The sequence below is a fragment of the Melopsittacus undulatus genome, chromosome 7 (assembly GCF_012275295.1).
Source record: "Melopsittacus undulatus isolate bMelUnd1 chromosome 7, bMelUnd1.mat.Z, whole genome shotgun sequence".
Lineage (NCBI taxonomy): Eukaryota > Metazoa > Chordata > Aves > Psittaciformes > Psittaculidae > Melopsittacus > Melopsittacus undulatus.
In genome coordinates, this window is record NC_047533.1 from 40,053,913 (window position 1) to 40,079,870 (window position 25,958).

At 39.0% G+C, this 25,958-nt stretch overlaps 1 protein-coding gene across 8 annotated transcripts in view; it reads right to left on the bottom strand.

The window, feature by feature from the left end:
• The window catches only part of PALLD (palladin, cytoskeletal associated protein), a 191,154-nt gene that overhangs the window by 66,032 nt on the left and 99,164 nt on the right, over positions 1-25,958 (bottom strand). The window contains exon 1 of one of the 8 annotated variants that reach the window (XM_031045802.2): positions 2,032-2,456. The exons of 5 other annotated variants lie outside the window; for them this stretch is intronic. The gene's annotated coding sequence lies outside the window, so the exon portion shown is untranslated. 2 more of the 8 variants (XM_031045804.2, XM_031045803.2) reach the window with 2 other exon arrangements.

A 25,958-nucleotide genomic window follows, 5' to 3' on the forward strand; every position in this document is an offset into this window, starting at 1 on the left:
ACCTGGTCTAGTGGAAGGTGTCCCTGCTCATGACAGAGGGGTTTGAACCAGATGATCTTTAGGGTCCCTTCCAATCTAAACCATTCTATGATTCTAAGTATGAGAACATAACAGCAGTGCTTTTAAATGGAATCCCGATACATCAGGCTGCTTGTCATTACTCAAAACACAATTCAAATTTTCAGAACAGTTTTTCACTGAAAAAAATAATAAAGAAAAAAGATGGCTTGGCTCTCACAAAGCTACCAGAAAACTTGTGACATAGATCTGCCAACTGCTAATAAACTTTACCACACATCTACCATTCCAATTTTATGAAAACTGTCAAATTTCAGTGTACAATAAGTTAGTAAATTCTGACTTGTTGATTATCATGGTTCCACTACCTTGAAGATGAGAGAAATGTTTTTACCCAAATGAGATATTCTTAATTAAAAAAAAAAATCTTAGCTGTATGTTCCTGTGAGTTTCAGAAGTTGTAAGAACAGCTGTATGCTTCCTACTCAATCTTTCCAGTTTCTTTTATTCAAACTCTTATCCTTTTGCCCTCACCTCTTCCCATAGTGTTTCTTCTTCTGACCAGGAAAATTAGTACCAGAATATTATTTCACAGGCAGTCAGTACTTTCAGGTCTTGTTCCCCTTCCAAAAGCAGGATACAACACAATCTCCCTCAGAATCCTGTTCTCACAAGTATTTGCCCTCTTTTTCATAGCAGTGGTTTAGATACAATAAATGGACATATGCTGAGAGCCATTTAACTTTTTATATGGGCTTTTTCCATCCTCTTGTTATCAGTTCTATATCTTAATCCTTCTATGTCTGGTATGCATTGTGAATCACAGACCAGCTCTGGATGTCTGGAAACTGTTGGGCTTCCTTAAGAACATCATTATAACTTCCTCCCCAGAACACATCATATTACAATATGTAATACATCTTACAGAGTTAATTTCAGAAATACAAGGTTTGGTCCCAGGAATCATGGTTTCAGTTCAATACAGCCACAGAATATCATGGAAAAACAGTTTCTTGACCTCAGAGCTTCATGAAACATCAAATGTGTCCGCTCCTATTTTTAGATGTAAGCTCTGCAGTGCCATATTCCTTAATATAAAGCTGACCCAAATGTTCCAACAGCAGACATTGGTTTCTCTTTGATAGCCAATGCATATCTCTGCTTTCCAAGTTTCTGTAAACACATCATTATAAGGAAGGCCAGTCTTACTTTTCCCAGCCTTCTTTCTAATTATGTGCCTGCTGCCAGGAAAATTCACTTTTTCTTTTTTCTTTTTTTGTCTTTGCTACTAAAATTTAAACATATGTCTGCTACAGACTTGGAAAAGAAGAAAAAAAGAAACTCCAAAACTGTTACTGTTATAAGTTACAAAGTTACTAAGTAACACCAAATTCCTTTTAATACTCAGTGATAAACATTCGACCAAAGAAGTTAGCTACAAGAGCACATCATTGCTGGGCCATCAAATGTCTTCCTTGCAGACTAATGAATTCCACTGAACAAAAAAAAACCACCAACCCCAATATCTGGTTTGAGTTTAGTGTAATTTGCTAAGAAGCTATAGCAAGTTTTCTAACCCATCACATCTGCCCATTACCAAGTCTCTCCTCACGTAGGAATCAGCGGGTGCCTATAGAAGTCTCATACAAAGGAGGCTGCGAAAGCGCTCATCTTTTACTCTGTCATAGTCACTCGCAAACTAACAACTGATTTAGTATGTCTTGAGCTACAGAGCTCCACACCGCCGCCGAAGCATCCTTTCCGCCGCTGGGAAGACCGAGTGGTCGGCAAAGAAAGTGCATCGGCCAAACTCGAATGCACCTACAGATGATGTACAGACTAACAGGGCAAGAAAGAGTCGCGCAAAGAAAGGAATACCCGAAAGAACCGCGGCCAGCCCGACCCGCTTCCAGCAGGGTTTCAGTCGCCGCGATCACCGCTGCTGCCGTGCGTTCGCCTCATCCGAAGACCACGCGTCACGTAGGAGCTCAGGGAAGCATCCTGTCATCTTACCTCGGCAGCACTAAGGCGGCCAGCTATCACATACCCGAGCACAGGTTCCCGGGGGACTGAGGAGCTGTGCGACAGGACCGGCGAGCGGCAGGTACCGGGCGCTATATAAGGGCGGGCGAGCGGGCGGGCGGCGCAGGCCCGGCACCGAGCCTCTGCCGCCGCGTCCCGTCCCACTCCGCCAGCTTCACGTTAAGAGTCCCGGGCCACTCCGGCTGCCCGGGCCGTGCGAGAGGCGGTACTGGGCTGCTGGGAGCGTCGGAGAAATGTGCGCTCCCGCAGCGAATCGCCGTCGGGATCGTCTTTCCCTGTTGCCGCAGTTTAAAGTTTTAATCCCTCTTCCCTCGGAGCTGCACGCACCGGGCCTTTTGAACACACTTTTTGCCAAAAAAGGCTCGGGTTCCCGGTGCAAGCTTACTCTCTTCCCTCCAGGAACTCGACACCCAGAGCCAGCAGAAAAGTCTGAGAAACCTCTGCTAAAGCAGGGGCGGGAGCTAAGCTGCCGGGGAGCGGGAGAAGGAAGCAGTCCAGGCCCGTCCCGTTGCTTACTGCTGCCCCAAGCCTTGCCATGGGAGCTCACGCTGGTTTTTGTATAGGAAGTACCCAGCCTTCCCACATCGCTTTTGTCTGCAGGACAGAGCGGGGGTTGGATATGTGTTTCAGTGCACACCTGTGGAAGGGATGTCTCAAGTTATACTTCTAAGCCTTGTAACACTTTTCTGCTCTTAAACAAGATTTATGCCACTACTTACCACTACTAAGTCCACACGTTTTCGGGTTAAATTGTATTTAGAACTTTTTTTTCTATCAGGAAAACCAAAGCACTTTATTGTGCTAAGGTACATCAGCCATCTGCCTTAAAACAATCTCCTGTATCTCCTTCACCTGCCAAAGAACAGCATCAGAGCTCAGAGAACATTCACTGTATGTTACCAGTTACCAAAATCTTGCCATTTTGCAGTATAATTATGCAAAACCATCCTGAATGTCAAACACCTACTGTAAATACATTAATTATTACTGCATATTCCACTAAGGGCATCATTTGGAGGTAAATATGTCTTTCTTTTTTTCCATAAGGAGATGAAGACTAAAGAACAGATTTCTGTTGTCAGTTTATGCCCTTCCTCCTAGAACCCATGTGGGCTGGATCAAGTGCTTTCTTACAGATTACATGCCAACATCAGTTTTATGAGTAATCATAGAACAAAACTAATCATTAGTATCATCTACTGAAACATCCACTTAAAACAGGATGGACATCCTCACAAGATATATCTCTAAAACCTTTATTCTCACTACTCTTGACTACCCTGGGCAATGGTGAAGAGAGTTCAGGGCAGCGGAAAGTAATGGTGCTCCTCTTCCTTCTTTTAGCTCCACTTTCCAATCGGTGTGTATTACAGTCCAGTTATGGATGCCTGGAATCTGTTGAGTTTCCAGAAGAACATCCTCATAGCTGTTTTCCTCCAAATGGTATGAAGCCCCAAAAGGAGCAAGACCTGCATCTGAGAAATTTCATTCTACGGTGGACAACACAGAACAAGGAGGCACTGAATCCCCCCTTGCTTTCTCAAACCCCTTTGCCCGTTTTCACCACTCAACCTTCTTTAGGACTCAGAACTCATTCCACATCACCAGAGGGCTCCAGAACAGAAAGAGGAGTGCTGCCAACTAGGAAAAAGGGAAAGGGAAATAAAGCATCTCCCCATTACTAGAACAAGAGTGACATGCTAGATCCTGGCAGTGAGAAGGCTGTCACTACACTGACACTCTGTTTCCAATTCCGGTACATGACTATGAGGAAGAAGCATGGTAGCTCATGCACATACTATTGAGATAGTACAAAGATAAAAAAAGTATCATCACTGATCAGGTCTCTATATGATTTGGGGTAAATATGCTGGTTGAGGATAGTATTCTACATAACAAACAGAACACAGCTCAGCCAGTAAACTTACATATAATCTAACACACACAACAGAGAACAGACTGATGTACAGTAGGAAAAACCATTATATAAAAACAGTACCTGGACTTAATGTCCCTTAACTGCACCTTCCCCTTTGTCTTTTAATGCAGTGAGTTAATACTGCAGTAAAGGCAACTGAGTTCTCTGAAATCTTCTTCTGTCATAGCTCTTATACAGCACATATTTTGGACATATGTTCCAAGAATTTAGGAGAATAATTTTATGCCTATGCATGTATGCTCATGTGCACTTCATGGGGATGGAAGATAAAAACAAAAAGACAGCTTGTGCACATCAGCTCAGTTCAAGACATTTGCTTCACTGTGACTCCACAAGCATAACTGGGCATGGAAAGTGAAAACGAAGCTCAGCTTACTGGGAACCAAACATTAAGCACAATGTGAGATAAAGATCCAAAGAGAAAGGAAACAAAACCATATGTTTAACTTAATATGATCTGTGATTCCTTCTTGTAAACAACTTTGCCTATCATTCCAGCTCCAGGGACATTTGTTTCTAGTTTAGGGAGTTTCCAACTGTATGTATAGCATGACTGGCAAGCTAAAATGAGGGAAATCAATTTACATGTAAAAAGACAATTGCCTACAACTCCAGTAAAGTCCTAATATTTACATAAAATATTTAAAATGTGAAAATAATTATAACAAACACATTTTAAGAAAATGCAGTAAACTCCCCCCAACAATTAATTTCTGTGAACTAATGGAAGTAATGGCAAAGGCCAACACCAAACTGCCCCAAGCTGGTTTTCTTGCTAGTACCCATTCAAACTTGGAGAATCTTCACAAAATGAAGATTCGCTTTTTATACCACCCTGCAAAAAAAATGAAATTAGTATTGATTAGAGTACAAATACTAAAAAAAGATTACTTCAGAAAAAACAGCTGAAAATGCAGAGAAAACCTCACAGAGAATAATTACAACCTCAGCAATCTAAGGGAAAACAGAGATAAAACAACTCAATGGACTTCTTGAGAGAGTCAGTCATGGTCTTAAACTACTACACAGTAATTTGTAACGTTTTTGCTTGTAGTGTATCTTCAGTGAACAGACACTTCTACTGTATTTGCTTACCTAGCACTTCTTCAGTATGATAAGCAAAATTTTAGCATGCTAGCTGCTGAATAACAAAGACAATTAAAAACTATGCTGGAGTGTGTGATTCTGACTATGCCAGTTAAGACCAGATCTCTCCAATTCTTTAAATCAAACCAGGATAGTTTTTGAAAAGAAAAGAAACAATACTACCAACAAAACCCTAAAAAACTCTGAGGTCTAGGAAGAAGTTGCAATAGAGATCCAAATGGTGTTTTCTACATGGGGGAGGCATATGACCTGAGATTTTTTTGCTCTTAAAAACTGGAAATTAATTCAAGTATATAGGCATGCCTGTAAATCAACCCAAACAGTATTCAGCTAGCCACAATGGAGCTTTGCATCATATTACAGTTCAAACATCATGAAGCTCAGATGGAAATGACAGTAACGTAGACAACTGAAGGAATAGAAGAGGGAACTGAAAGAGTTTACAAGCTTTCAAACTGATTCATATGCAGCTCACTGAATTCAATGATTTATGGAGCCACTTCTACAACCTCCCTGTTTTTCTTACATGAAGGAAATGCATCCCATTTACACGAGCTATGCAAAATAAGCTTTGACATGCCAACCATTGTGGATGTTTAGATTTTTATTTAAAAAAAAAAAACAACCAAACAAAAATAACAGCCCCCCAAACCTCCATAAAATTACATCTCCTCCCATAGTGTACTTGACAACGTTAGAAAGCTCTGAATGGGGATAACTAAGCCAGGAACAGGACACCGATTTTCTTGGAATGTGTGAGAAGGCCAGCATGCAAAGCTAGGTTCTCCTAAAAACAAAGGGGACTAACTATACTTCTGAAATAGAAAGTGCCAAACATGTGCCAGTCCTTTGGACTTAGCACTGTTTCAAACGTCTCTTGAATTTCGAATTAGAAGCATCCTGCACCACCTAACTTCACTGGTGTTTGCATACACTGGGGTCATAACTATAAATTGCTTTGTTTGGTATTATGTCCTGTTGGTGAAATTCCCCCTCTCTGAACTAGGAGTACCAAGTGGCTTGTAGCCTTTGTTCTTCTTAGCACTTCTAGAAAATAAAGGATCACATGTTTATGACAAGAAAGATTATTCAAGCAAACATTTCCCATCACTCAGTTCTGCCAATACACACTGTCAAAGCTATGTGTTTTACAGAGAGGAAACCACTTCTAGAGCCAGCATTTGAAGGCAAATCATACTGCAGTCTGCAATCTATTAAAACACAAATTAACAAGAATAAAATGAAAAGAGGATCTTTTCCCAAACTTCTAATTATATATAAAGGAAAACAAAAATTAGAAGTTCCAATAGCTGAGACAATATTTGTAAGAAGGCAGTTACCAGTTTTATGGACATAAATATATATACACAAGTGGTTGACAAAGTGACTCACACTTAAGTCTTCTTTGTTATAACACTAATCCACCTTTTGGACTAAAATAGCAAAAGTCAGAGTACAAAATTCACAGAATCATAGAAAGGTTTGGTTTGATAAGGGAAATTTAAGCTCATCTAGCCCCACCCCCATGTGACAGGCAGGGAGACCTTCCACTAGACCAGGTTGCTCAAAGCCCCGTCCAACCTGGCTTTGAACACTTGCAGGGATGGGGCATCCACAGCTTCTCTGGGCAACAGAATGCCCAGAGTTCCAGTGCCTTACCATTCTCACAGCGAAGAATTTGTCTGTAATGTCTTATCTACATCTATCCTCTTTCACTTTAAAGCCATTCCCTCTTGTCCTGTCACTACATGGCCTTGTAAAAAGTCCCTCTCCACCTTTCCTGTAGGCCCCTTTAGGCACTGGGAGGCTGTTCTAAGGTCTCGCTGGAGCCTTCTCTTCTCCAGAGTGAACAAGCCCAACTCAGTCTGTCTTCACAGGAGAGGTGCTCCAGACCATACTGATTAGACTTACTGTGAGACCCCTGTAACAGCATGGAAAAAACCCACAAGCTCTATTAGGCACTTTAATAAAGAACTGGAACAGTAGCAGTTGAATAAGCACATAGAGAAATCAAGTATCCCAGTGGCTTCCTTAAAGCACCTACATACTTTGGTACCCACATTCTTAGTCTGTTTTGACCATGAGTAATCCATGAGAATTTCCTGGCCTGCATCACTACTGGTATGGCAATGCATAGGAGCTCTCGAAATGCCTACATTAAATATACCAAAATATAAACTGGAAAACAATTCACTCCTGAGACTCAAAAAGATTTTGACTCATGTTAAGCTGCCAGTTTCACCAACACCACAAATGAGAACTATTTTGTGTAAGTTTCTGTCCAATTTCTTTTTTCTCCCAAGTTGGTTCTGCTCCGTATTTGTTTCCCAACTCTTGCAACTTTTCTTTGCACTTTCTTCCTCCCTCACACTACTGCTCTTCTCAGATTCTCTATTTTTTATTAATGAAATAAATTACACTGATACTTATGATACTCTTCTGTTTCAACCAACATATCAGGATCTAGAGCAAAATAACCTTGCCCAAGGCTTACCCTCTGTGGTTTCATTAGTGTTGTATCTATGATTTCTTCTTTATTTGATAGTAAAATTGGCACAACACTCTTCAGCTGTGATATTGGAATCACATTTGCAAGCAACACCACGGCTCTCCGACAAGTCTGCCTACACTTCAAAGGCTTAAATCGTTAGGAGGCTTTTATAAAGTCTCAGGTGGTTGCAGCAATTAGAATGTCACCCGTAAGTCAAATCTTAATACTACATTCACTTCTTTAACACTACTGATACAGTACTAGTGAGTGTGTTGTATCTTTCAATTGGTTGCACTTTGGTAACATACAGCTGCTGTAATTGGAAGGCCTGTCAGGAAAGATAAAGAAGCTGTTTCTTCAGAGTCAGGCTTTCCCACAATGTTTAAAATGTTTTTCAGTAGCTGTTTATGAGCTGATCTGGTCATAATTTCAAGATCAAGGCATAACTTACTTCCTTTCATCAGGATGTCAAGCTCATGGTACATGTACTTGTTTGCTCTAAAGGCTGTGAATTTAGGAGACATTCTGCTACTAACGTTTTGAAACCAGAGCAAACCCTGCCAGTATGTTAAATGTTAGTGCTATTTGGTTTTCTCTGATCTAGCTTTCACACAGCACAGATCACAGCTGCTCTTTCAACTATTCAATGTGTCTGTTGTGTTGATTCTTCCTGCTTTGAGTAAGTCTGAAGTGAAAAGGTGAATGGGGTCCTGTGTCTTTTCCCACCAGGAACAAGACCTTTTAAATTCAGCCTATACAAGCAGGTAAAAAAATAAATATTAAGATGTCCCAGAACACTGGGGATTAGTATGGCAGGGTATGAATTCCATACCTGTGTTTAAAACAGTACCTTACTTGTATTTCTGATATCCCAGAATATTTTCCCACCAGGTTATTTGTTGGGAAGTACTTTCCTATCAGAATTGTCAGGATGGTTTTTTACTACTCATTGTCTTTCACTTCTCTCTTTCCCTACCACTGTTCTCAATTGCAAAGCCACCCCAGTGTCTCGGGGTGAGCATGTACCCCCTCTAAATGAGTTTCTAAGTTTTCATTAGAACACTGCAGCGGACAAAAATTCTTAAAGTCTTTTCATAATACTTGAAATTATCTACAATGGGATTTCCCTTCCTCCCCCTTCCCCACCCCCGGCAGAGGGAAGCTCATTTGTCTTCAGGCTGCTAACCAACAGGGCTGCCAAAGACCCCTCCTTTATAAAAAGAAATCTACAGAGAGCTTTCAGAAACATGAGAAAATATGACAAACACAGCTTGAGCTCTTCGGCTTTGCTGGCAGAAGATTAGAGGAGGATAACGACAAGTTCGTGAGCCTCGGTCCCCCGTATTTACCACTCCCAGAAAGCAGCTTCCTGCAGAGAGGCTGCTTCCCGCCTTCCCCCTGCTGCTATTCTGAAATCCTACAGCTCCAACTTCCTTATTTGGTCGCCGGGACTGCTCTTTGTCTGGCCGAACCCCCCGCGCCACGCCGCCCGGCTCCAGCGGGGCCACCCCGCCCGGGCCCGGGGCAAGCAGCTTCTCCGCGGCCATGCCCATGTAAGGAGCACCTTCCCCGCGACTCGCTGGGGAGGACCTGCCCCGGCCCATGCCCCAAGACCCGACCCCGGCCTCTCACGGTCCCTCTCGGCCAGCCGGGCTTTCTCCGAGCGCGGCAGAGGGGACCCTCCAGAGCTGGGCCGATAGCCGTAGCCAGCCTGGCTCTGGCTCGTCCATTGCCCCCCTTCAGCAGCCTCACCTCGCAGAGCCTGGGGGGTTTCCCGGGTAGCGCCGCTTTTTCAGTTGCCGCTGCAGTGTGTGCAGGACAAAACACTGTCAACAGGAAAGGAACGTGAAGTTGCAAAGTTCCACTGTAAAAATTCATGGATTCTTGTCATATTTTTCACTGTTCCTTAGAACAGGTTATGGTGTGTCCTTCGGGGATTTAACTGGCACCTTCTGCAGAGAAAAAGGAATCCCCCAGCACTGCTACCTATTTTTTAAAAAGTAGGTATTCTGTCGTGCCACAAGAAGAAAGCCAGCAAAACTAGTTTCACTCTCAAAGTAGCCCTAAACTCTTTCAAGTAGCACTATAAAGAGCAGCTCACCTGCTGGAAGTCAGTGTAAATTTGCTAGCAAAACACTCCCTGCTGGCATCAGTGTTGTTCCATACTTACTTTCAGTAGCACATCAGCTACTTCATGAGAAAGAATTTGCAGTCTAGCTGTACATGTATATGTAAGACCATCAGCAACCAAGAAAGAATACTTAAGTAAAAGAATAAGACCTGCTGGTCACTGCAGGTTTTTGTTCACGTCTTTTAGGTCTAGTCTTTTTGAAGTGGCATCTCACAGGCATTTATCAGATAGCAATTTTTAAAATAAATATCAAGGAATCCTGCAGGAAGCAATTTCTTTCTTTAAATTCAAATGTGTAAATGGTAACAGTTCAGGAGAATATATACTGACTATGTCCACAGTGACAACCAAAAAAAACGGAGTTCAGATGCAGAGATATCTCTGACTAAGGAAATTATTGAGCTGTGACTCCTTAAAAGGAATACCCTTCACAAAGTAATGATTCAAAATTAGCAAAAGAAGTCTTGTGAGAGCCCTCTCTAAGGCAGCGTGACAAGAAACAGTGTTTTGCAACAAATTAAAGGAGAAGTTGCAGCTAAAAGTCTAACTTTGTAATTCTGCTTGGGAGTCTGGAAACATGCCTGTATTTCTCAATGTGGTTCTTTAGCATTAAGTTGTGAAAAGAAGTCCTTAAGTAATGCTAAAAGTTCTTCCATCATTGCAAGCTCCTGTTGATTTCTAGTTGAAGCAGAAAACAAGTACTGGACTGGAACAAAGAGAACCCTGCATTAAGTCACTGATGTATAGGGCAATAGTGACTGCTCCTGGGCACAAGTGCATGAAAAAAAATAATTAGGGAGAGTACCAAAGTGCCTTTAGAGCCACCTTCCTATAGCACTCCTTCAGCTGACACATTAAGCCAGTTGTATTTTCAGCTCAACAGAAAAACGCCTCTGGTATTTTTACATTGCATTCTTGCCCTCAACAGAGGCCTGAACAAGTTTGTTTACTTGTGAGAAACTCTCAGAAGAGAAAAGCTTAGGGGACAGCTTGATAAGAATAGCAGAATAATATCATATTTACATCATGTACATGAACTACCATGCTAAAATTCACCTCAGGAAAAAAACCCCGTAACAACAACAAACAAGTTATGGTAAAATAAGAAGCATAAAAGAATAACTACATAGAATTTATGTCCATAAAAATCTCTCAAGTTATGTGGTTCAAAATGAATGTAATTAAAACATTCATAACCGACAAAGAAAATGTTAAATTAAAATCCAAAATACAGAAATGCTTTAAGACTAAACTAAACAAAACTCATAAGGGCATATAACTATTACACCATAATGGACTATCTCAGAGAGCTCAGGCCTCTCCACTGCAATCGGCTGCAGCAGTACTGGTTTATTTCAGACTGACTCCATCACCTTCAGCAGTTGTTCAGGCTGCTGACAAATAACTCACTGTTGGTTCTGCACCTATTTACTGCCCAGGCCCTGTCATCTGACATCAGTTCTTCTGAATGGAAAGGATGATGCCGTAACAGATATGTTCAGGGTGGAAGGACGTATCCACCAACCTCTGAGGTGCTTTTGCTGTTGTACCATGTTTCCCTTCTGCAAATAGAAGTATGCCTCTGCTGAATGAGGAACTTGTAATGTTCTAAAAAAGGCTATCTAAAAACTTACATAAACACCTACAAAAGCCTAGGCCTCTGTCCTCACAGAAAGGATGATCTCACAGGCATCTGGGAAGTTACTGCTCAACTTTCAATGACAGTTCCAGACCTCTTTCTGCCTGGTCAAACAGGTTTCAAAGTACAGGTTTTTTCTCTAAATACTCCACATAGTTAAAATGTTACCATTGACCCCAGTAGCAAAGCTTCTGTGGTACAACGTGTGTTCCCTATGCCGTTTTCTCATTTTGGTAGCTGCCAGTTTGTGCTTGCACAACTGAATCCTTCCTTTTCCTCTCCCAGTGAACCCACTCACTCAAACTCATGCTTTAGAAATCCAGTGTACTGTATTGATTAGACTTCAGTCACCCGGTGATTATTGTTGATTCTTTCAAGTAGTTTGAGTAGAATCGCAAGGCGTGACCTCTATTTACTTTTTCCCCCTCCAAATGTCACATTATGTTCATGTTCTTTTTATTCTGATTCTTTATTCTAGATCATACTATCACTTCTATATTATCTAATGAATTTTCAGATACTGTCCTCATTCGTAAAGAGTCCCCTGAAACTCCTTGAAAATTCCCTTAATCAGTGGTGTATTTGCTGACTTCAGTTTATTAGCTAAATATACTATTTCAAAGTATCCTCACAAATTGTTTTGGCCAATATTAATCTGTAGGCTTAATACATTTTTCTTTTCCTAAGCATTTTAGATACTCTTGAAAGGAACAGATGTCCACATTGAAACCAAGAGAGTACTGCTTGCTCCAAGTTTATCCCAGAACATTCATGGAAAGACAGGGAACACACACAGTCAGGTGTATAGGTACCCACAGGCAGCCAAACAGACACAGGCAAACAATGATTATTTCCCAGTTTAAAATTAGCCTGCACAGTTCAGCTGACCATTAAAATATGTTTGCATGGAATCACAAGAAAGATAAGAGACATTTCTATCTTGGCATTTTCACCATGACAAGAAAAACAGACAGCTGACAGAAAAAGAACTCTACATTATGCACGAACTTATGTTTAAATGTTTAATCCAACACTGTATCATAAAATAGAATCACAGAATACCAGGTTGGAAGGGACTGCAAGGATCATGTGGTGCAACCTTTCTTGTCAAAGCATGACCTAGAGTAGACCCAGCAACCAGTCCAGCACACTAATTGTGCAGAAATGCTTTTCATGATGCTGTAACTATTATCCCAAAAAAAAATATATATTTTCCCAAGTATCACAGATTTCTGTCAAGTAAATGTAAATGGGAATCTAAAAGAAATGCACCTTTTTACTGAAACCAAAACCATTTCCTTAATACCGAGACTTTTGTCTACAACATTTTTTAATTACAACAACATAAACTTATTGTTTGAACTGAATTCTCATTTAATCTTAATGCATGTTTTTCTGATTACAGACCCATGTGAGCAACATTAACAATATATGTATATGAATGAAAACCATGTGCATTCATATCAAAATAGCGTTGCCAGAACTTTGAGCGCAGAAGTACTATAATATATCGTGGGGGAGACCTGGATGAAAGTTACTCTGAAATACAATGCAGTTATGAGTGGTAAAAAGTCATACATTTGACTTACATTTACAGCAGGAGCCAAGGACAGTGCTCTTGTAGACAGCTGGACACAAATTAAGGGAATTAGGAAGTACTATTCTCCATATGTATAGTTGACATGCCCCATTGCGTTGTATTAGATCTGGAGAACATTTGCCAACATATTATCATCCAAATGGAGTAAATACACAGAATGGCAGCAGAAACCGCTGTCCCTTGCAAGCAGATGACTGCTTTCCAGTCTTGTTTTCAAGAGAAATATATGCTGCGTAACTTCTTAAATGGTTAACTAAACTAGTATCACATACATGCAAGTGGTAAATAGTAAATAAACACAGAGTACAGTAAGAAGCAGCAGAATGAAATGAAGAAATTACAAGCTGATGCTGACCATAACAGAAAACTTGGCAGCATTATTCCACAGTTTAACTCATCTCAGTATGTTGGGCAAAACTAAAGATTGACAGATCAGACAGTGCTAAACAGAACAAAGAAGCACTGCAACAAAATGAACCCATCAATACAAAATCATTTTTGTATTAGCTCTCCTGGTCAGCTAATTAGCTGTATTAGCTCTACTAATCAGATCTTCTTCCTTTGTAGGAGTAATGTTTATTGGATGCTCAGGGGAAAAACTGAACTTTTGAGAAACCAAACCCCACTATAATGTGTAACAAAAAGACATGCATCGTGAAGTCTGGGGCTGTCAAAGCACATGTTACAGATTTAATTTTGTCCTTTAGAAACCAGGTTTCTTCTTCCTAGACATTACAACATATTTAAAGGGGAGGGGAAGACTGCAAATTACTATTGAAATAACTGATTTTATGGGCAACATACTCCTAGTGGGAGTTCAGAATGACTTAGTGTGAAGATTTGTGGACAAGATTTTTATGCTGTGTTTACATTTTCTGGGAGCTTAAGAGAAAACAGTCTGAAATAAGCTGCAGCTAACATGCTACAGGAAATGAAGGAAGAGAACCAGACTTCTCAAGAAAGATTTACATTTATATAATCGTAATGGCTATGTTTTGGCATAGAAAAAGGAATGCAATTGTTCTAAAATACACAGAAAAGCTCTTGACTGGTGCTTCTCCTTACCTAGTGGGTCATGAACCACTCCAACACTGTACACTCTATCAAAATGCTTTTTGAGAGAGCTCTTTCCCCATTGTATAGTACTTGGTTTACAAACCAGAACTTCCATCAGTAAGTCCTCTCTTGATGGCAACCAAAGAGACAACAAACCAGCACAGTCCTCACCTATGCAAAAGGTGTTGGTGTGAAACCCACCAGAGTATTGTCCATGGTTCCAGGAGAAAGTGTTCAGACAGCTTGTTGGTAAGCAGTAATATGCTCTTCAAAGTATAGCATCATCTTTTGGTAAAGATGTCCACAGCATATTGGTAGAAGAAACTGCAACCAGCTGCTTACAGCTTTGCAAACTTTCTCTTTATGCTGAAATAATTCATGGCAAATATCTAATAAAATTGTAAGTTTTATAGAAGAAAATTTTATGTGTTTTTGAAATTAAAGTTTTGAACTCAAAATTGATAAAAGGGGAATGTGCTTTTTACATCTTAAGGATGTTATAGCATTTGCACACTTCTGTAGAGAATCAGTTTATTTGGCAGATCTTACTAGTGCCAGAAATAAGTCTTTTTTTTTTCTCTGCACTAAACTATGCCTATATTTGACTAGATCATGAGCTCTTTTATTTAAAAGTAAACAAAAAAAACCCCTTTCCTACCAAAAATCCAGCTTTGCACATGCTCAATATGATACCAGAATTTCAGACAGATTTTTTCCATTGGTCAGAAATCCATGGATCATACATGTAGGAAGGTGTGCTCTAGAACTCTGGACTGTTACTGGCTTGGCAGGACTTCCTAGAAATTCTGTTCTGAATCACAGATGCAAAGCATGAGAATGGAATGTAAGGGATTTATCTCACCTGCATTTGACAGGGCAGCTGGGGGAGATTCTGTATGAAGGTGAGAGAGTAAAGGTTAAAGGGAATCGTAGGAGTGTATAAAACTGTCTTGTCCTAGTTGACTTTATATACATATTTTTATGTAACATTTTGGTGATATGTACAGGTAGAAATGGATGAACAAACTTGTTCAGATTAGCTTTAACTTCAATTTTCATCCAGTCTTACATGCTTATCTTCCACAGAAATCCTTTGTGAGAGAGAGTTTGCACCATATATCCTTTTCTAGCATTCTTACCAGTAAGAAACAAAGTTTTACAATACAACAGCTATTCAGCTGAATGAAAATAAACTGCAAAAGAGTATGGCACAATAAAACTCCATTCCCAGAAAAAATACTGTTAAGATAAATATATTTACACTGCAGTAAGAATGAATATTAAAAGATCCTACTTGAATTTGTAATTAGGCTTTACAATTATAGCAAACTAGCAGAATGTGGATAGAGTATCAGATAACATCTACTAACTGATGACACATAGCTGCTAACAACCTTTAATACTTTCCCTTTTACAGTTTCAGTTAGGCCATGAGAAAGGCCTATCTGACATAGGTGAACAACACACATTTGTATTCCAGAAGAATGAGAAAGACTGATGTGAGATTTTGGTTGAGGAGTGTTTCATGGTCAGGCATGCTGTATCTTAACTAGAACTTTTAAAAGGGGAAAAGTTCCTTTGAGAGGATATGCCAAGAGAGCAGCACTGCACTAGGCAGCAATTTGTGAGACATGAAAAATTCTGTGAACTTCTACAAGCGTCCATTGTGAGAGCAAGTGCAATAGCAGCAGACACCAGTTCTTAGGCAGGAAGTGTAACTCATGGGATCATCAGCTATGCTGGTGACTGATCATTTGCATATTTACTAATTTTACTGGTATCAACAGTATAGATGTTGTCTAACTAGCAAAGACAGCTGGAGAGTATTTTAAATTTCTTGAAGCAAATCTGTCTTCTAGTCCAACAACTGCACTACTCCAGAATTATTTTAAAAGCAGTTCAGCACCATGTATTACAAATAGTATAATCAAAAGATTAAAAAAACCCACCAACACCAAAACCCCACCAAACAAATAGAAATAGCCCCCAAAACCACAGCAAATAAGGATTTTTCCGTGTCACAACAATAATATGTTCTCAGCTGGAAAAAGGCTGCATTGCAGACATGCAGTTCCTATTAATAAACTGATACTTACTCATTGACCAAAACTGGACTTTCAAGAACAAGTTTGTCCTCCTTTTTCCCCAAGGGGAGTTGGTGCCAACAGAGAATGACTGACAATTGTATACTTGCCTTGAAAATTCTACTATTTTGACTAAACTAAAACAAAAATATACTTGCAGCAAGGCTTTTGCTATAATACTATATAACACGTATGGTTTATATTTGGAGAAACACAACACCTTGTTTAAAAACAGCCTTTAAGATTAATATATACTAACATATGCTGACTTCCAACATTTTACTATTGTTGACTTGTACTTACAGAACTAGCAGAATCTTTTTTGGAAAAAAAACCAAAACAAACAACCCCAAAATATCAGGAATTCTATAAGGGGAGGGAGAGGAGATAAGAATGAGGCTGTTCCCCAATATACTCATTGGCAAACATTCTTGGATTACTTCTTTGCTAAATTCAAAAATAAATCTTTTTCTGGGTTTGGCATAATGAAAACTCCCTATAGGTATCCTGTATAATGGAACACTGTTTATTTTGCTGCAGGGTCTGTTCAGTTTATGGAGAGTCTGTTCTGAAAGAACTACTGTGTTCCTTTCACAACTTTACACTCTGCCACTCTGTAAGATCCATACTTCCTTCAGCTTCTTAGAAGGAAAGGAAGGGGTATCCAATGCTAACATATTCCACTGTGTTAGATGAAATTATTTAGTATTTAGAGTTTTGCTTTAGGATATTCGTGCTAGAAGGCTTTGTAAAAAGATGATGTTTAACATTCTCAAATCAGCACTTACAGAAAATCTTTATAACATGATAGGTACACACTCAAGACTACTTAGTATCTGAATGTGTCTGGGCCCAGGGAAACACCAGTGTCTCTAAAGTCAATCAGAGTTTCTTGTACAGAGCTAAACTTTCATTATGATGATGTGTTCAAACCAACAAACTTAACTATATATCTCTCACTGAATGTTACAGACTTACAAGATAAAAAGGCATTCCAAATAACAATTGTCCATAGCTGTAATGAAATTTACTCTCCCTCAGTAGGTTTACTGCAATTCCTATAAATTATTCAAGTATTTCAACATTTATTATAGAAATATTTTACAAATACTTTGTGCATTAAAAATAAAATAATCAAAATCCCTTGCTCAGTCGTCCAGTGGTTGTAAAATAACCACCCTCTGCAGAATTCCTTTATATTAGTGACACTGGGAGAAAAAACAGAGTGGTCATGGAAAAAGATTTAGCCATATTAATTTATAGGTAGCTGGGCAAATACTTTGAAGGATGGCTCTTATCTCTTCATGTCAGGCCCCAAGCACTCATCCAGCATCACAGGAGAAGAGCTGTCAGCTGATGTGTGGTTGCTGTGCCAGCTTTCTGATACCCCTAAAAGAGATGGGCATGCCAGAAAATTCAAAGAATAATTATGGTGGTAGCAGGTTTTACTTCAGCAGCCCTTACCCATCCAGGAACCACATGAAACTGCTACTGTGAAAAAGATGGTGTTTAAATCCTGGAAATTGTTCAGGGCACTCTAGGCACAAAGACTCAGTATTCAGGTTTGTCCCAAGAGGCTTCTAGATTTCAAGCAGCAACAATGCTACATTAAGATTCTAATCTATGTGTGAGGAGATGAATGCATAAGAATTACAGAATCAGAAGGAAAAGTGACCTGAGAAAGTACTAAAGATAAAAAAATTGTGTCAGTCATGCAAAGAATGTGGGAAATTCGTTTTTACTGGAAAAGTGTTGTAGTATTAAACTATGGCATACAAAGAGGTATAATAATATTTTTTCCTACATCTTCTTTAACATTTTATTTATAAAAACACATATTTCAGATCTTCAATGAGTACATGCAATCTTTATTAATGGGGAATGCTACTGTAAACTAACTGAACAGCAATCCAGATGCAACACAGCTTAAAGTTGGATGACACAAGGCTGGATTTCCCCAGTTAATTTTTGCAGAACCAGTTTTAAGCAGCAGTTCAGCATCTATAAAAATGGGGCAACTGGAATTATGCACAAACATGAACAAATTTCTACCAAGAGGTGTCTCAACCATGGCCACCTGACTACGTTTACCAGTTTTTTCTCAGGATCCCATAAGACATATCCTGAAGGGAAGAACAACTCAGGCCTTTAATTCTTAGAGAGGCAGTAGAATTGGAAAGGGAGCTTTCCCAGTTTGATTATTTTCACTCTGCTGCTCTTACTACAACAGGTGTCAGTAATCTGAAGTTTGTCATAATATACACTTGCTTCTTTGAAACAAAGTGTGATTTATGTCACAGTACTTAGGGAGTCTTGTACATAAAAGCAAAAAACGTGTTTAAACTACCCTAGAAACAGAAAACAAACCACACCAAAATGACTCTTACATTTGCAATGAATAAAGGATGAAGGTCTTGTGCAGCTACTGACCTCTGAACTATTTGCTGAACAACCTCCCCTTACCACTGGCTGGCCTGTTCCACTAGTACACAAGGCACTCAGTGTGTCACTGCTATCATAAGTTACTTTCTTTTCCTTGAATATTCTTATGCTTTAAGGATCTTTTGTCCCCCTCAGACCACCCTAGAGAAAAATATACAATTCTTTTCTGGATACAGTCAGCTAGGTAATTACACTAGCTCACATTTTATTAGGACCTTAAAAAAGCTTTGCCTGCTTGCCTGATTTATTTACATCGCTATTTCCTGGCTCTTTCTTCTAAGAAGTCCTGTATAGCTTCCTTTACTTAAATACACATTCCAAAGAACACAACACACAGTGAAGTGAGGAATCAGTCCCACGTGTATCTCAAAGGTAATACAGTGTTTTTTTTAAATCTCCCAGTAAGCGATGAGAAAAATGTGCCCTAAGTAATACTGCCAGCAGAATGGTAATAGTGATGGCATGGTTTAATGCATGGCGTGGGATGTAATTCTCAAGGAATACAATAAGCCTGATCACTAAATGTACTTTTTTATCCTACTTTAATCAGCTATTGCCTGGACAGGATCCCGTACATTCTGCAAAACAACATAAAGGTCTGGACTTTTGAACCAAGGAGATCCAACTCTAGTCACTGCTCTAGGAGACTAAAAGCCACTTAAAGCCAACATCACAACAGCCACTAAATCAAAGCTGAATCACTTCAGAGAGAGAACTGGTAAAAGAAAAAAAGCCCACAATAGAACAAACCAAAAAAGTCCTCCCAACCCCCCAGTCAAACCAAACCAAAGGAAAAAAAAGCAATCTACACTTCAACAAAGCCTGAAGGAATCAACTGGCTTCAGGCCAAGAAATGCTAATGAAACACATATTAGCTGAGAAGAAGTGAAGTAAGTTTCCAACAGTCATGAAAGTTGTTTAAGATAAATACTCATTGTACAGGGAAAAAAAGGCAACTCCACCAGACCATTCTCCAAACTCCTGATCTTGCATTCCTTGCACACTCTAATTCCCTTTAAAGTAATTATGAGTTTAGGCTATGTGCCAGAGTTATATAACTATGTCTTAAAAGGAAAATATACAGTAGTACAAAGCAAAAACATGTACAGGATTAGGGAAAAAAAACCCAAACCTAATAACCAAACCATAGCTGGACAAACAAAACTAGAAATTTAGAAAGAAAAGTACAATGATAATAGCTAAAGGTGAGGTACATTTTTAATGTGTTTCTCTAGAACTGGAAAATATTAAGGAGGAGGAAATTCAGAGTAAAGGGGGTACAACTGGAAAAGTTAAACAGGCTTGTCAAATAACAGAAATATTTGAGTTATGTTTCCTAAACTACTTTAAAAGGGAGTAAACTAACCAAATGCCCTCTGAAATTGGCTGTATGCCACCACTTTAGTTGACCTCAGGGTCAGTAAGGCAGAAGACAGACATAAACTAGCATAGCTAAAAAATCAATACTAATATAGATAAATCACAGATGGAATTTATTATAGAGCAGCTGGAAATGCAAAGAAAGAATTCTGTGGATCCATACCAGTGGTGTAACTTCAAAAAATATCCTTCAAGTATGAAACTGCTTTACAAAACAAACAACTTTAAGAAGTGAAGTTATACGTAGTTATACTATAGAAAACAGACTGTGCTACTGTGAGAGTCTGGTGTAATATTTTAGATTGAATAATATTACCTTTCAGTAAGCCCAAAGAGACTATGTAAAGATCAATAAGTCACATAATAATCTAACACGTACATGACAACATCCATGAACTGGGCAGAAAACAACTACCCAAAATAAAATGGGAAATTCTAAGCTGTTTCTTTCCCCATTTCTTTCCTTCTGATAAATATTTTGGTTAAATTTTTAGGTACAATTTCTTGTACTGTGCAAAGTTTTAAAGACTTACTGGAAAACTTTCAAGACATTCATCAGTGTCAAGATTTTTATTCTGTAGGGAGACATGTCAGAATGAACACGATAAATGTTACCATGAAGTACTGCTAGTAAGCCATTCCTGCAAGAAAGTTTCCTTCTGTACCACTGCACAGTACAGTCATATCTCACACAGGCTGATATAGTCCCTTTGCTTTTTGCACCACGAGTAACATTTAAAGGATTTTTATCAAAGGTGTATCAAAGCCACCTTCTACATGAAGGATGCAATTTCATTGTTCATTTAAGCTGAACTAAATTTGGGCCAACACTGAAAGGCTAGTGAAGTTTGTGACTTTTTTTCACACCTTTGTACTTTTCAACTATACCAGCTACCTAATTCAGCTGGCCATGTGGCTGCATAATTGCTGATGCCTTCAGAGTGAAGAAGTCATAAGATGGAGTTGGGAAAGACAGGTTTTTGCTTTTCACAGTAAAATATGGCCTTCGATACAGCATAAGTCAGTCAACTACACTATAAAAATTATATGAAGATACTAAATTCTGCCACATATTTCCTTAGGCCATGTGTAGTATTACACTGCAGATGAAGAGAGTCCCAAAGCAAACTTTCATACATAAAAACACTGGACAAATAATGCAAATTGAGAATATCTAAAATGCTTTTTAGATGAAACTATAAAATTCAATGGACAGCAAGCTTCCTGAGTAGCAGGTTACAGGTATTTCACTGAGAGGACAGAACTCCATCCAGTTAAGAAAGCCAGGCCATTTCTGAATCTAACTATACTCTTACACCCTTTTTTCTTTCTATATTGATACAAGTTCCCCCTCTTCTACTTCTCAAACTCAAAAAAAGCCCCTCTGACAGCAATGGCACACACGTTCCATTAGATCTTGCAGTCCCACATGAAATAGTATAGAATGGTTTACCTAATAAACATTAGAGGTTACTAATCATATATTGAATTCACAAATCAAAACCAGAGAGGTGGATAATACAGGAATGTATCAATGTTGATGTTGGTGAGAATTCAGAAGAACTTTTGAAAACAACAGAGCACATCAAGATTACAATGGCACATCTAACACTTGGGAGACAGCTATGAACAACATTTGAGAACAGATATGAATTTAAACATTCTATGCTATTCCCCAATGACAATAAACAATACCTTTCAAATTCTTCTCTGTATGGATAGCAAAAAAAGGGATATGAGACTATCAGATACTATTTTTTGTTGTTTCTACAAGACATCAGTGGGATTTTAGAAATGTGGGCAGCACAAAGGTCCCATTCGCCCTTGAATCTTCCAACTAGCAGTCCCAGGAGTAGAAGCAGATTCCTGCTTAGCAAGACAGCTTGGTTTCTGCATTTCTGCTGCTGGGGGAGAGGTAATCTGCACTCTCCCACCTACTTGAACTTGAAGTTTTCTCACTGGAAATGACTTTCATTTTGGGAGCGCATTACTAACTATACTGGCTGAGAGAAACCTCCCAACATACATGACTGCCATTCCACCCACCCAGCACCATCAGCTCTGTCCTGCAGTCCCATTGCAATGTCTAGAAATGTCAGTTGCATAAGGCAACAGAAGACCCCATCTGGAAACAGTCACTACTGAGGCTCTTGTTTCTATAATCCACCCTTACTGAATACACTAATGAATTAAAACATACAACTGTGTTTGAAAATGCTCATCTCAACTCAAAAAATATCACTCAGCCATGCAACTAAGCTCATTTGTGTGCAACTGCCTTTAATCTAAACCACAGTTACCTCAGCTTCAAGTCAGTGGACCAAGAGATCTGTGAGGCAGTCTGTCTGGCTAAATTTCCATGAGACAGGTTATGTCTCACTGCAAGGGAAAGGGGGGGGGGGGAAAGGGAAGAAATCTTGAAAGGCTTTCAAGAGCTTCCCCAAGCTTTTCCAACTACTTGGCAAAGAATCCTTCAGGATATACTAAGACTAAACTATGATGCTGGGCCAATTCATGAGAACATTTCTGACCACAAATAAATTTCAGGGATATTGCTTCATACTCCTTCCAGAACATAGACCGATGTGATGTTGGTCTTGATATTCTGCAGGACACTGTCAAACACTTGTCTTGTTTAGTTTCTTCCTTCAGGAGCTCTGTCTCTTAAACTGTGAAGTTGTCTGTCTGATGTAAACTGTAGCTTTCCTCCCTTCCCACCTTGCGGCTGAGCTACATAATGTTTGTTTGTCGGTTTGGTTTTTTTTGTTGGTTTGTTTTTTTGTTTTTTATTAAAAAAACACCAAAGAAAAAGAGCTGAAAGAGATTTTAGTCATTATTATATGTGGCTAAAGATGGGCCTGAAACTAAAGCCCATCTCTGAATTCCCCTGGAGCTCAGATTCGTAATTTTCTGTCTGAACTGTTTCTTGATCCCTAGTATAGAGAACAAGTGTGGGGGAAAAGTAAAAGGGAAGTACAAGAAAATAAATCAACTGCTACACAAATTATGGTAGTGAGACTGCTGTAGCCCTGAAAATGAACAATGAAAGCATAGAGAGGAAACTTATCATGGCATGTTATGGTTACAAAGGCCATTTGTAATAAAAATTTACAATTTCTGTGTAATATAAATTTGTAGATCACTTTGTAAAGTCTTAATAAATCAAAATGTGGAGTTTTTCTTACAAACTGTGTTATTCCATAGTTATCCAATTCCACTAATTAGTAGTTTGGCATTGTTTGTTATTAAAAAGTTCTACCAGCTTTGACAATCTCCTAGATAGCGGGTGAAAGTGAATGACTGCTTTCACTGAAAAGACATTGGTACAGATTGGTCAGAATCTTTCCAAGACTTTCAAACTCCTGCCAACACAGTGTAATAGCCATACAAAACAATCAGATATAAGCAGACATTCACAAAAAATAAAGATGGGCACCAGCTTAATTTTGAATGTGTAGGTTATGTCAGATTAATTAGAAAGTAAGCATAAATAAGCAAAAATAGTGGAACTGCCATTCTAGTTATTTAATACATTTTTCATAAAATGAAACTGAGCTTTAAACTAAGAGGGCATATTTGTAAATCCTGAAAGTACTCTTGAAAGAACATACACTGACATTTTCCTCATTATGGAAAATGTGGATAACAAATTCATTATTTCCAGAAATATTTTTGCTTTTGACACGATTACTGTTTGAAGGAGAGATATAAGCTATGCTAAATTTATCTACCTAAAGTTATATGTCTAAGGCATTAGTATTTTGGTTTTCAGTTCAAGATTGCTGAATGGCAACTATAAGCAACCCAAAATTAGCAAATGACCAATAGCATCGATTTGCAAGGACATCAAAAGGAAAGCAAGAAAATCAGTGACCTTGATGTGGAAATAAAATCTGGGAACAGGTGATGGTACATCATCAGTCTTCCCATGAGATAAAATCATAACATGGCTTGATGGGATTCCTGGACACTGAAATGCTTCTGGGTTCTGCAAGAATCTGAAACAGCTCCTAGGAGAGCTCCCCCTTATTAACCACATAGGAGATGATGCACAACTGCCCTTCTAATATAGCTGTCTTTGTGTGCATTAAGCAGCGTGAACAATCCGTGCTTCTTTGTAAGCAACCTCTTCCACAGTGACTGGTAAGCATTTGTTTTATGTCAAATGCTGGAACAGTTTTTGCTGGGCAAAGAGTTTTCACAAAGGAAAAGAAGTCCAGTAGTTTGTCAATAGCTGTAATTGCTCTGTCTGGTGCTTGCTAGCTAGACCTGTAATCTGCAAAATACACTGTTAACATCAGACCTAACCTGATTTTGAGGTCATGAGATCATAACTTTTAAAAATCACTGGTTTTCCTGAGAACTTGGCTACTAAAATATTGAATATAGAAAGTGACCCCTTAGTTTGAGAACTGTTTTAAGTCTGGAAGCATTTGAACTTGTTGTTACAAGCCCTAGCAATCAGATTAAGTTTAAAGTGCTTCATGGGTGGTCCTGAATAAAAATAAAGAACTAAAATAGCCTGACAATCAAGAAACTACAAGGAAGTATGGGCTTCCTGAATTACCTCCCTTAGGGAGATTGAACTAGGAATCAGGGAATTACAGTATGCTTCACTGTTAAACCGGAGCCTGGAATTGTCTAAAGGAAAGACAATCTAACAACTCATGCTGTGTGAAAATCAGTGGGAAGAAGAGCTTTAAGAGCCTCTTTCTAGTTTACAGTAAGTGGCCACAGTCTTCCCTAGGATGCTTTTTTCCTTATACAAGGAGAAAGTCCCTTCAGATTCTTGTCTAAAAGGCAATGCATGAGCGTTCTTCCGTCTGTTTCCAAGCAGATTGATAAATTTATGCAAATACATGACCTCAGGGAGAAGAGTCTGGTTCCACAAGTTGGTATAATTCATTCTGAAATGCTCAATTGTTCTGTCTGGAGCATGCAGTGTTCTTCATCTGCACAGGAAAATTCATTTTTTCATTGCCACTTCAGTAAAAGAAAGCTGTTGTGGCAGCCTGTTTGTAGCCCTACTTTTTTGCTTTGTGTGAACAAGCAGGTTTAGGTTCATACCTTTAAACTAAGAAAAACCCTCTGCAGTGCACAGTTTGTACCAGTGCACATGGGCACAGTGCACCAAGCGCGGACACCCTACAACCATTTGTACGGATGTTTAAACTGAGTGCTAATATAAACACTGCATGCAATTGTACATATCCAATTTTTAAAAAAAATGTGGTACTTTGTTTCCAAAACTGTAGCTTTAATCAGAAAAAAAAAAAACCCAGATACAGACCCATTTATGCAGTTGGCCTCAAGAGCTCAGGATATTGCATCCTGGTGTCTGACACAGAAACAAAACAAATCCCTGATGATGGAATTTTGACAGCTAACAATGAAAAAAATAAAGAAAATAAAGAAAAATTCAAGTATTTTTGCATATGCACCAGGCTTTTGGTCAAGAGCTGGGAAAAGTAGCATTTGCCATAGTTTTTGAGTACTTCAACTATTTTACTTCAGATTGTACTGTTAGAATTTTTAACTTACACCCTGATGTCTTATATAAGATTGATTTGCCTTAATTGAAAGCAATGACAAAATTTATGAAGTGGCTCTTTGGCTTCAAAATCATCACAGTTCTGTATGAATTACGATGATGTATCATGTGCATAGATGATAATATTTTCATTGCATTGTAAAGTGGTTTCTTAGTCTCAAACACACACAATTGGTCTTGGCACAACCTGATGGAGCTGAACATGTGGCTGGGGACAGATAATGGAAACTTTAAGTAGAACAGAAACATTTTTCATCAGTAATTTTAGGAATTTGTCTTTTCCCTCCTATTCAGTCACTTCTTCATCCCTCCAAGGCACCATTGCTAGTTTCCCACCTCTCTGCTAATACAACTGTTTGTGCAATTCAACTCTCAGGTGACAGAAATAGCATTTCTGCTAAATTATACTTATTTCTGCCACCTCAGAGACACCCAATTTATTTGGATTCATCTCTCCCAAATCAGTTACTAGTTGAT